We start from the raw sequence: 11,878 nt of genomic DNA on the forward strand, positions 1-11,878 counted from the left end.
GGGCCCAGTAACGTCTCCATTGGAGACTTTGTTGTTACTGTGTCTGGCATATCGAATACTCTCGGTAGCTTGCCGGGCTCTCCGAGAGGGGCGGAGGAATCGAACTCGGGTCGGCCATGTTGGCCGCTTGTAAGGCGAACGCCCTACCCGCTGTGCTATCGCTCCAGCCCAAATAACTTTATTAACAATCTAAAACATGTTCCATTTATATTTCATTTCTTTATAAATAGCTTATTTTAATGTCTACATTTTATTTAAAGCACTTTCACCTTCAAATGAATTAAATATATTTAGAGTAATTTGTTGACTATTTGTTTTTGTATTTTCATATTCACTGTTCACTCTAATTATTTGCTTGGCATCAGATATGCTATACATACCTACATAAATACTCTGCTTTATTGTAGTAATGGTTCTCTTTTTTATAAGACATATAAAATAACTAAATTATGTACTTTCATAATATTTTCTTCCTGAAAATTACAGTGTAATTCCCCCAAATAGGTTTTTATTATACTCAGTATTTATTTATTTATTTATTTATTTATTTTTCCAAATACCCATCCCTCCACCAGTGCCCATTTCCCACCACCACGGATCCCAGTATCCCTTCCACCCCCCACCCCCCCATCCCACCCTGCCTCTGTGGCAGAGCATTGCCCTTTGTTCTCTCTCTCCTTTTGGGTGTTGTGGTTTGCAAAAGAGTTAAACTTGATTTTCAGGGAGAAATGTTGGATGATTTACTTTCCATTGATAACTTTGTATATAAGGAGATGTCACGCGGCCTCTTAAGTGCATAAGCGGCCAGGAGTTTCGGAAAAAAATGTCTTGGTACTCGCATGCCAGAGCTATGCTTTTAGAGGCTCATGGTCACCGGGATTCCATCTGGAGTAGGCGGGACGGCAGCACCTACCCCATCTGGGACCTTTCGGTGATATCAGCTCTGTTTGGGACCTGGAGCTTTCTCTGGGAGCTGTGGGGCCCTCCAGCTGGTTTTCTTCTTTGTCTATTCAGTGTTTTTTTGATGTATTTTACATTGGGACTCCGCGCCAGACTATTTTCATTTGGGGCACCCCAGAGGGGGGTGTACGAGAGCCTTCCCCACCTCAAGGGACCCAGCCCTGGCAGCCAACCTCCACTACCCAACAGCCACCATGCTCCAGATCACTTTCAGGACTGCATGGCTGTGAATCTTACCCATTTTACATAATTACTACACGATGTTTGATGGAGTTCAGACAGTAGACAAACATTCATAGAGAAATATATGTATATGTATATATATACATATATATATGTATATCACTTGATCACTTGACTTCCTATTAATCATTGATTTGCTCGAACAGGCGCAAGTAAAGTCTCCATTTGTCTCTATTGTATGCTAGTGTAGCACAATGGCATCTGTTTGTTCTAGGAACATGAAGAGCCTCAAACCAATCATTCATGATCTTGATGAAGAAGTCTGACCATCTGGTAGGTGGGCGGCCACGTGGTCTTTTGACGTCCCATGGAATCCAGTCAGTAATGGCTCTAGTCCAGCGGTCTTCTCTAAATCTCATTACATGTACAGCCCATCTGATTTTTGACGCCTTGGCAAACGAGACAGCGTCCCTGATTCTTGACCGTAGACAGAGGTTGGAACTTCGGATTCTTTCACTCATTTGAGTGAAACATGATACTCCAAGCATAGCTCTTTCAATTCCTCTTTGGGAAACCCAAATAGTGTTTTCATCCTGTTTGCATAGGGCCCAGGTCTCTGAGGCGTATGTTAATGCAGGAAGAACAGTCGAATCAGAGATGCGCCTGGAGCCAGAGTTTCTTCGTCCTCTTAGCTACTTCTTCAATGCTCCTGAAGACATTTCAAGCCACTCTCTTCCTCCTGCATAGCTTAGGTACCAGCTCATTCATCATGTTGACGTATTAATCTAGGTACACATAACTGTTGCATTTGGAGATGGTTGTTCCGTTGAGAGTGAATGGATTGTGAGGAACGAGGCTGTTTCTCATAAATATTTTCTTCGTAAGATTCAGCTGTAGTCCGACTTTTCCACACTCACGGTCAAAGTCAGCCAGCATTTGTGCCACTTGGCTAATATTTGGTGTTATTAGAACAATGTCATCAGCAAAGCAGAGGCGGTGTAGTTACCGACCCTCTATCTTCATTCCCATTCCTTCCCATTCTAGTCGTCGCATGATATTCTCGAGGGTGGCACTGAAATGGTATCACCCTGCCAAACCCCTCTCTTGACATCAATGATTAGTTCTTTGTAGAATGGTGATATTCTGGTAGTGAATTTGTAATGTAGCTCACGAAGGATCCTGATGTATTGAGTTTGAATGCCCTGACTGGCTAGGGCTTCAATGACCGCTTCCATCTCAACAGAATCAAAATCCTTCTTTATATCAATGACCGTTAGACAGAGCAGCATCTTGAACTCCCGAGAAACCTCAATGAGCTTTGTTGTCATGTGGATATGGTCAATCATGCTGAATCCTTTGTGGAACCCAGCCTGCTCGCATGGTTGTTCTTCATCTAGTGTTCTGCCAATCCTGTTCAGGATGACTTGAGTGAACAGCTTGTAGATGACAGACAATAGGCAGATCAGGCAATAGCTGCCAATGTCTTGGACATCTCACTTCTTTTACAGTAGTACACTTCTGCTGGTTTTCCACTGGGACGAAACCTTGCATTCAGACAGGTAGCATGTGAAGAGCTGAGCCAGCATATTGATGAGTACTGACTGCAGGTTCTTCAGGTGTTCAGGTCTGACTTTGTCTAGGCCAGGTGATGTTCGTTTCTTTACTGACGAAATGGCTTGCCGGATTTCGGAAGAGAGAACATTGGGAACGACATATCCATCCTGTAGAATTTGGTATGTGGGCAAGTGGACATGGCTATAGAAGAGATCTGAGTAGAATTCATGGATAATTTTCTCCATTGCCTCTCTGGAAGATGTGATAGATCCATCAGGACATCAGAGGCAAGTCATCTTGGTCTTGCAGTTGGCGAAGGACAGGCGGGTGTTATGAGTGCTTTTCTCCGCTTCTGCCAGATCTACCAGCACTTTTGCTTTTTGAGGTCTTCCTCGATTGCATCTCTGCACTGCTTTGCGAGCTCAGACGTTCACTTGTGGTTGCCTGAAGCATGCGCCAAACCATGTTGGCAAATAAGCTCGAGTTTTCAAACACAGGCGTTTTTTGTGGCTATCTCTCTCTTGGCATTCCTCGCACAATCATGGAGGTGCTGAACCAGTCGATCGTATTCCTCATCAGTGTTGTCAACAATGGCATCTTCCCATGTTGCAGCAATAGTGCCAAAGAGCTCCCAGTTGGTGGTCATTCTGGGAGTTCTCTTCTTAAACTTTTAAGCCCTTTCTTCCTTCTCTGTGAAGTAGAATTTTGCACGAAGGAGATGGTGGTCTGATCCCATTTGGAATTTTGGGACAACAGCGACATCAGGAAGGCAAGACCATTGATTGAATATGATTTGGTCAGTTTTGTTGTGCTACTATCCACCGGAGACTCCCATGTCCAACGTTAAGATTCAGCCTTCTGGCTGTGAGTTACTATGGATGGTCTTGGTCGACATGATGAACTCAGACAGTCTCTCACCCTGTTCATTCCATTTTAGGCCATGGGCTCGATGTGGAGTTCTTCGGCTGATCTTCTTGGTCCTATCTTGGCATTAAAATCACCCACAATGATCTTGTAGAAGGTGTGATCTTCTTTATATAACTTCTCCAGCTCCATGCAGAACTTCTCAATTTCTCCTTCATCTTAATTGGATGTTGGTGCATAGACAATGAAGATAGAAAGTGCCAACAGTGAGCCACATCTATTCAAATGTAAACATCTGATTCTAGTTGTTGGGCATTTGAATGAATCAATGCTCATGGCCAAATTCGTGTTGACAAGGACACCGACGCCTCCAACGCCTCTTTTATCGCATGTTCCGAGGAACAATTCTTCTCCACTGTCGAAAACGCCGTGATGTGATTGGTGCCTTCGTCTCTCAGTCAGACCAATGATGTCTCACTTGATCTTTCGTGCTTGTATCATCAGGTCCTCAATGGATGCGTTCGATGCTAGCGTACGTGCATTGAAAGTACAGATCATATTTGTCTTCCTTTGTTTTGGCAGCCCAGTTTGGCCTTGAGATCTTATCAGCCTTTCCTTTGTCATCCTTCTCAATGCTGCCATATTGGTGACGCCTTTGGGGTCACGGGAATGAGACCCTTTGTAATTACTGATTTTGGCATATCGAATACACAATGGATAGCTTGCGCTACTCTGCTGTGCTGACGGAATACTTTCAGTAGCTTGCCAAGCTCTCCTAAAGGGATAGAGGCTTTTGAGGCAGCCTCTAATCACCCTTTGTAGGTGTTCTCATGGTTCAAACCATAATAAGGCATGGCAATTCTGGAAGATGGATATTAAGTGTCTTATAATGTGTCCGGAAAGCATCCTGGAGCATGGCAGCGGCTGGGTTTTGGAGGTAGTGGAGGTCGTTGAGGTCTGCCGGTAAGGTACAGGTAGGGGTAGGGTGGGTCTTCTGTGCGCAATCCAATCCTTGGGTCTCTGGTTGTTGGTGGAAGCAGACAGGGCAGGGTAGGGTGGGGCTCCTGATTTTAATCCCTTCGTCTCCTGTAGTTGGTGGGAGCAAGCAGAGAATCTCTGTTCCCGGGTCCATTGAACCTGAAGTCCAAGGTCTCAGAGTTCTGCTTATCTTGTTCTGTGGGGTTTCAGTTATGCGTGAGTCTAGGCCGGAGCATCCAGAAAGCGTCCTGGAGCATGGCAGCTGCTGGGTAGTGGAGGTAATGGAGGTTTTATATATATATATATATATATATATATATATATATACACACACACACACACACACACACACACACACACACACACACATCTTGGAAAGCACATCAAGCTACCAAGATTATCCTGCCCACACAGGGAGGGCAGAAAATGGCACGCTCCCCGCGGCACATTCGATATGCCAAAACCAGTGACTGTAACAGGTCTCATTCCCCTGATCCTGAAAGAGCCTCCAATCATTGGGAAAGATGAGTAAGGGAGACTGCTAAAATCTCAGGGCTGAGATGAATGGAGACGTCACCACCACCCACTCGAATAAATGGATGAACAGTGGGAAGAGAGTGATACAGTGATTTAACATTGAGAATATTGGGATAGTTAAAGTCCTAAAAAAATTAATTGAAAGTGCTCTTGAATGTTTTTAGTTTTGAATTCTAGAGAATCCTATTCTTACTGACATTGAATCTGGGAAATTTTAATTTGCAAAGACTGAAGCATGAACTTGGGCCTTCAATCGGACATATATCGTCAGTGAAAGAATTTGAATGCCAAACCACAATGCCCAAAAGTGTAGAAACACACACACACACACACACACACACACACACACACAGAGAGTCAGAGACAGAGAGAGGAAGACACACACAGAGCGAGCGAGTGAGCGAGCGAGCGAGAGAGAGAGAGAGAGAGAGAGAGATGCCTGTCATATGTCATAAAGGCAGTCTTAAGGGGTTGATGGGAGGGAAACTGGGGACACTAGCCCTGGGAAATGCACACTGGAAGAGGGATGGGTGTTGGAACATCAATCCTAAAACCTAATAATGAGCAGCTTCATAAGTATTTATCGCTCAGTGATTCAATAAAAATATCTTAAGATAAAGAAGGCCCTCCCGTTGTTCATCGATTTGCTTGAGCGGGCCCAGTAACGTCTCCATTGGAGACTTTGTTGTTACTGTGTTTGGCATATCGAATACATCATGGGTGGCTTGCCAGGCTCTGCCGTGTGGGTGAGTTACTCTCGGTAGCTTGCTGGGCTCTCCGAGAGGGGCGGAGGAATCGAACTCGGGTCGGCCATGTTGGCTGCGTGTAAGGCAAACGCCCTATCGCCTTTAAGATAAAGAAATGAATAAAAAATAAAATTAAAAAATAAAGAATCTGCATGCCAAATTTATGACCATTACATCCAATCAAGCACACAGATTTAAGCTTAGATCGTATTTTTTGTTTATCTATTACTTTAAATTATGTCAGTCTAGAAAAAAATTTGCAAGGTGTTACAGTATTGAAGGCAATTGAGGAAAGGAGCAGTGATTTACACTTGATTTACACCTAACTGCTGCAAAGGGGCTTAATGGATGTGGGGTGCTTTGTGATCTGGATGGTCAGGGTGGCTTTGAAAATCCAATGAGAGATGGTGCTGGAGGTATAGTTCAGTGGGGAGGGCATTTGCCTTGCACAGGGCTGGCCCAGGTTTGATCCCCAGCATCCCAAATGGTCCCTGAGGACCGCTAGGAATAATTCCTGAGTGCAGAGCCAGTAGTACCCCCTGAGCATCGCTGGTGTGACCCAAAGGAAAGTAAAAAATCCAGTGGGAGAGTAAATATCTGTCCATATGGGAATAAGGTGGATTGGAATTCCTTGTTTTCCTTCCTTACCATTGGGAAACACTGTAATTACTTCACAATAGATATTCTCAACTCACTTATGTTTCAGGACTGAATCTTTGACAAAGTTGGTTAATCAATTAATATGAAAATCACAAAAACATCTGTGATTTAAACAAATTGAATAAGTGATATTTGGCTTCTCTTATTTGACTTTAATAGTGGGATTATGGCACTGCCAATAATTTAATATAGGACTTCTAGCCATTAGCATTATGAAAGTTATATATACATACATACATAAATATATATGTTCTGTTTAGGTCACCTAATTTGGTCATTTGTTAGTTTCACAGTAAGACAATCATTATATTTTCATCACCGAAAATTCACAATAAAAGGAAGGAACTATATTTTAATCTCTATTAGGATAGTTATAAAGTAAGCTAGTGATTATAATCCATTTTGCATATTAACATAAGGTGTGTTTTTCTTAGTTTTAAACACCTTTTCAAATTTAGAATAGAGGTGAAATACTTTTTCTGGATCAAAGTATTTATGAATAGGGACTTGTCAGTTTAATAGATACTATGGAATCAAGGAAAGAGAATTGGTCTTCCATTAGTAACTATCCAAAGGCACAGTAGTACTTATAGAATAAATTATATTAAGGTATATTGAGGGGAAGTAAAGTAGGAAAGAAAGTTATTTTCTCCACTGAACAGAAAAATAGAGAAAAGTAAAGCAGAAGAAGCTTCAGAAGTTTATGAATCAATTGAAATAGTTATAATACATAGGAAGACAGGAAGATTGCTCACTTTTTAAAAAAATGTAAAAAACAGTCAGAAGATGTTACCAGGTTCAGCAGGTAGAAAATGAAGTATACCTGATCTGGATATGTACCTAGTGATTTCTTTTTCATGGTAATTTAGACTTATTTTTTTTTTTGCTTAATTTATGGTCAAAAATTTTTTTATAATCAGTACCTATTCACTAAGACAAATCCTCATCAATAGGTTTTACTTGGTAAAGTATTGAGAAGATGTATTTCTTTTTTTTCTCTCCTGGTAATAAAGTAGAACACTTTATTGTGCCTATTGTCTCTAACACTTCAGTGTCCCTAGACTATTTTATATGGTCATATGACCAGAAACTGAACAATGGAATGTGACTAGAAATACAGACCCATGAATTTAGCAGGCTATTATTGTAATCCATTTTACAGTTTGCTCATTGACCCTTTCTGTATGGATTCCCTCCTACATAACCGCCTTTTGGTGATCTTATGTTCAATACATTGAAGACAAAACATACTGTGAAATATATGGAAAACTCATCACTGAATCACTAAAGTTTAGATCAATACTTGATTTTTGGATTTGTCTGTTAAACATCAAATGGCATTACATTAAGTAACAATGTCAAAGAGAGCAAAACAGCAGTGAGTTTGTGGGAATATCATGTGGCATGTGGTATATATATCTACATGTATGCATAAAGTGCATCACCTCTTCAGAGAGAAAACTGAAAATATTTATATATGTTTCCTACACTACAGGAAAAATATATAAATTCAATCTTCTCACAATGGAAACGTTACTGGTGTCCGGTCGTGCAAATCAATAAACAATGGGAGGACAGTGCTACAGTGCTACAGTACTATCTTTACCCTGGGATTAACTTTACAACCCAGATAAGTGTCACGTAAAGAAGAATAACCACTTATAGAGAATGGAATGGGAAAATAGAAAACATTAGTGCTTTTGAGTAGTTTATTCTCTATCTGACTACCATTATCTCTACCATCTCCCTTAACCTTATATTTTTGAGTTTTGATATAACTTAAGCTTGTTTAAAAATCGAATTAAAAGTGTTTTTTTTCCCATCATATTCCCCACCTAAACCACCTCTGTTTCCTCTAGGCCGGCAATTTTGCATAAAACGTTAAAGAAGAAAGTAATGTTTGAAACACAAGGACAAATGTTAATTGGTTTTCTTATTCAAGTTGTAGCTTAGCAGAAAATATTTCACTTGAGCTACTGAAACATTATAGTGCTATATCAAATTTGCTGCAAATGTCTCTTTGCTTTCTTATTATGTTGCTAAACACTCCCTACCCTTCTCAGTATAGGTCAGTGGTACCGGGCACAATCCATCAGGTAAACATGAACAATGTCAGAAGGGAGATTATATAGCACAACTGCTAAACAGTTAAGCATTACACTCACTTATCATGTAAATAAGGCCGTGGAGTTTAACATATAAAGAATAAAATCACTCACATTTGAGGAGAGGAATTGAATCTGTGACTCCAAAATCTACAAAGTAAGAAAAGAAAACTTTTTGAAAGTATCACAATGTGTTAAACAATAGAACCGTTTAATGTTGCAACCAATTTTAATTTTGTTATTTGATTCCCATCTTAGAGATAAAACTTTTGTTTTGTCTTGAAGTCACATGCAGAAATGATCAGGGCTTACTCCTGACTCTGCACTCAGGGATCACTTCTTGCGGGGCTGTGAGGACCATATTTGGTGCCAGGGATTGAACCAGGTTCAGCTACATGCAAGGCAGTGCTCTCCCCTCTGTAATATCACTCAAGTCATCTTTTTTTTTTTGGAACAAAAATTACAGGGTATACATTGGATGGATAACCTGTTTCTTGCTCTATGTCACCTTTTACAACACCCCGACCCATGGTACCTTGCTACCTAGTAGAGGTAGTCACTTCTGAAAAAACACCAGCCAGTTGTAAATGGTTTGTTTTAGCTCCAAAGAGATGTGCCATTTGCTTTGCATGCAGGTGCCCCAAATTTGGTCCCAGCACCGCCCATGTCCCCCAAGCCCAACCAGGAATGATAATGAGGACTGATCACCACTGGATGTGACCCCCCCCAAAAAAAACAAACAAAAAGTATTTTATCTGCCATTCACAACACAGCTTAAAATAACCCGCTGTCTAGGAAAATAAATAAGAATATATGCAAGAGCAAGATTAATAGAATTTTTCTTTCCTTTGTTTTTCAGCTTTAGTGAATATGCTGCATTGTAATTTTGTGCTTTCAGCCTTTTTATATTATCTAGCATGTCGTCATGTGAGAGATCATAAACAAGGCAATGCGTCTGAACTATTATAAATGTGATGAAGTGAACTGAAATGGGCATTTCAAATTACACTGCCTAGAGATAAGTGCAAGTCCCTTTCCACATAGCTCTGATGGTAATTGGATCACTAACCCCTGGGAAAATGCATGTTCTAAATCTCCCTGTGATATTATTTTCTGTTCTTCATATGGTTTGAGCCTAAATCACAACTCACACATCTGTGTTTTAAGAGTCTGCTGAGAGGTCATTAAGCCATTCTGTACCATGTAGTAATCCTTAGAGATTTGTTTTCTTTGTGCATGCTATTTGAGTTTGTGTGAATTCTGAACAACCTAAAAACCATGAAACCGATTTAAACCTATTTTTTTGTGTGGCCAACTAGTTGTGGAGAAATTCCTTGACCTTTCCTCTCATTCACTGAAGCAAATCAAAGTGTATTTCAAGTATTGCTGCCTTAAGTCATTCTGAGAGCAAAGTTAGAGCATAAAAGTAGTTCACCCCTGAATGTCTTAAGCTAGTGATTCTACTCTTGACTCAAAAGAGCAAATAAAAAAATGAAAGAAATGCTGTGGATGGCAGTATTCTTTAATAATGTCCGAGGTCCTTGCTGAGACCGCCTGTCCCATTTTGTACGTATAAGAGTGACAGTTTGCAAGAGCTGGCATTGAGGCAGCAACACAGTAAACCCCAAAGACACAACATTGTGAAAATTTAAACATTTAATGCTGTCTTTGGATATATTGATTTGAAAATGGCTTATGTATAGAACATCTGATTTACCAAAAGATTGTATCTATAACTATATATTACATAAATTTTGTGCAGTCATATAGATATGTATTATAAATATGCTGGTATATAATATATGACATATATATTATATGATGATACATGGTATAACATATATTATATATGCTGCATTGTAATTTTATGCTTTCAGCCTTTTTATATTATCTAGCATGTTGTCACACAACATATATATACACACACATATATTTTCTGTAAAAGATGAGATGTCATTTTCCCTCAAGTTATGTATGTTTATTTTTAACTCCACCTGGAAATCTTGATGAAAGTCACATTGCCATAGATTTTAATGAAAATAAGGAATACCAGTTACCCTGGTCATATCGATAAGTAATATCATGTGCAAGCAGATTGAAAATGAATTAAAGGACTAAGTTCCTGGAACTTTTTGACATAAACTGTATAAAAACCACTTATGTTACTCATTTTAAGAGAGTCTTAATATTAATCGCATGAATATAATTTTAAATTCTACCATAACTTTGTTATAAAGTAAACACTTTTCTTCATTAGTAATTTTAATGCAATATTAATTTAATCCAGAGCATAATACTGTATTTATCAATTTATATTATAAAAATTTGCCTAATCCTTCATTATGTCTCCACACTTGCTTAAATATATTATAAATTTATAAAAATTGCTGTAGAATATTAGGTTTAAAACTGAAATTCATACAAATTTTACTCAGCTAAAATTGTTCAATGCATCAAAGTACTAAAATTGCTTCCAATTGAAATTCTGTAAGATGAAAATTATTAATTTATGTCATTATAATATTTTAGATCACTGTCTTCCCTCTCTCTCTCTCTCTCTCTCTCTCTCTCTCTCTCTTTTAGTTTTTTTTGTGTGTCATCTTAGCCATGCTCAGGAATTACTTCTTTCAGTACTCAGGGGACGAGATGGGATACCAGGATTGAACCCGGGTCAGCTGCGTGCAAGATAGATGCCCTCCCTGCTTGTACTATCACTTCAGCCCTACTATATCTCTTTTAAAACAGCTGGTTTTTTTTCCATGTGCAGTATATTTCCCCTTAGACAAGAGTGCAAATGTATAGATCTCAGTATAGATCTACTTTACAGAAAAACAGAGTTTAATCTTATGTTTGATCACATTACTGACCCAGATTGCCACTCTTCTCTACTTCATGACCGTTAACACAGGATTCTAGATTCTTCCACTAAAGACGAATACATTGTATGTCAAGTATATATTTATATACCTCTTCAGTGCAGAGTTTTTGTTGGTTTAAGGGCCACAACAAACAGTTTCCTGGCTACTTCTGCCTGTGTGTGGATATTGTTTCTAGTAGTGCACAAGGAACAAGTTGGGGCCAGGGGTGAAATAAGTCTGGATTCCCACATGAAATTCTTGTACTTCAGCCTCTTAGTTATCTCTTCAATTCCTTGCATTTGTATTTTAATGTATGATTTCTTGGAGGGCCAGTTGTATAAGTTGATCATTAAAACATAATCCTTCAGAAGAAGCATAAGAGGTGACAAACTCGTTTTCTCTTGTTTTCTTGCAATTCTGTCATCATCATGAA

This window comes from Sorex fumeus, unplaced genomic scaffold (genome assembly GCF_029834395.1).
Source record: "Sorex fumeus unplaced genomic scaffold, SorFum_2.1 ptg000240l, whole genome shotgun sequence".
NCBI lineage: Eukaryota > Metazoa > Chordata > Mammalia > Eulipotyphla > Soricidae > Sorex > Sorex fumeus.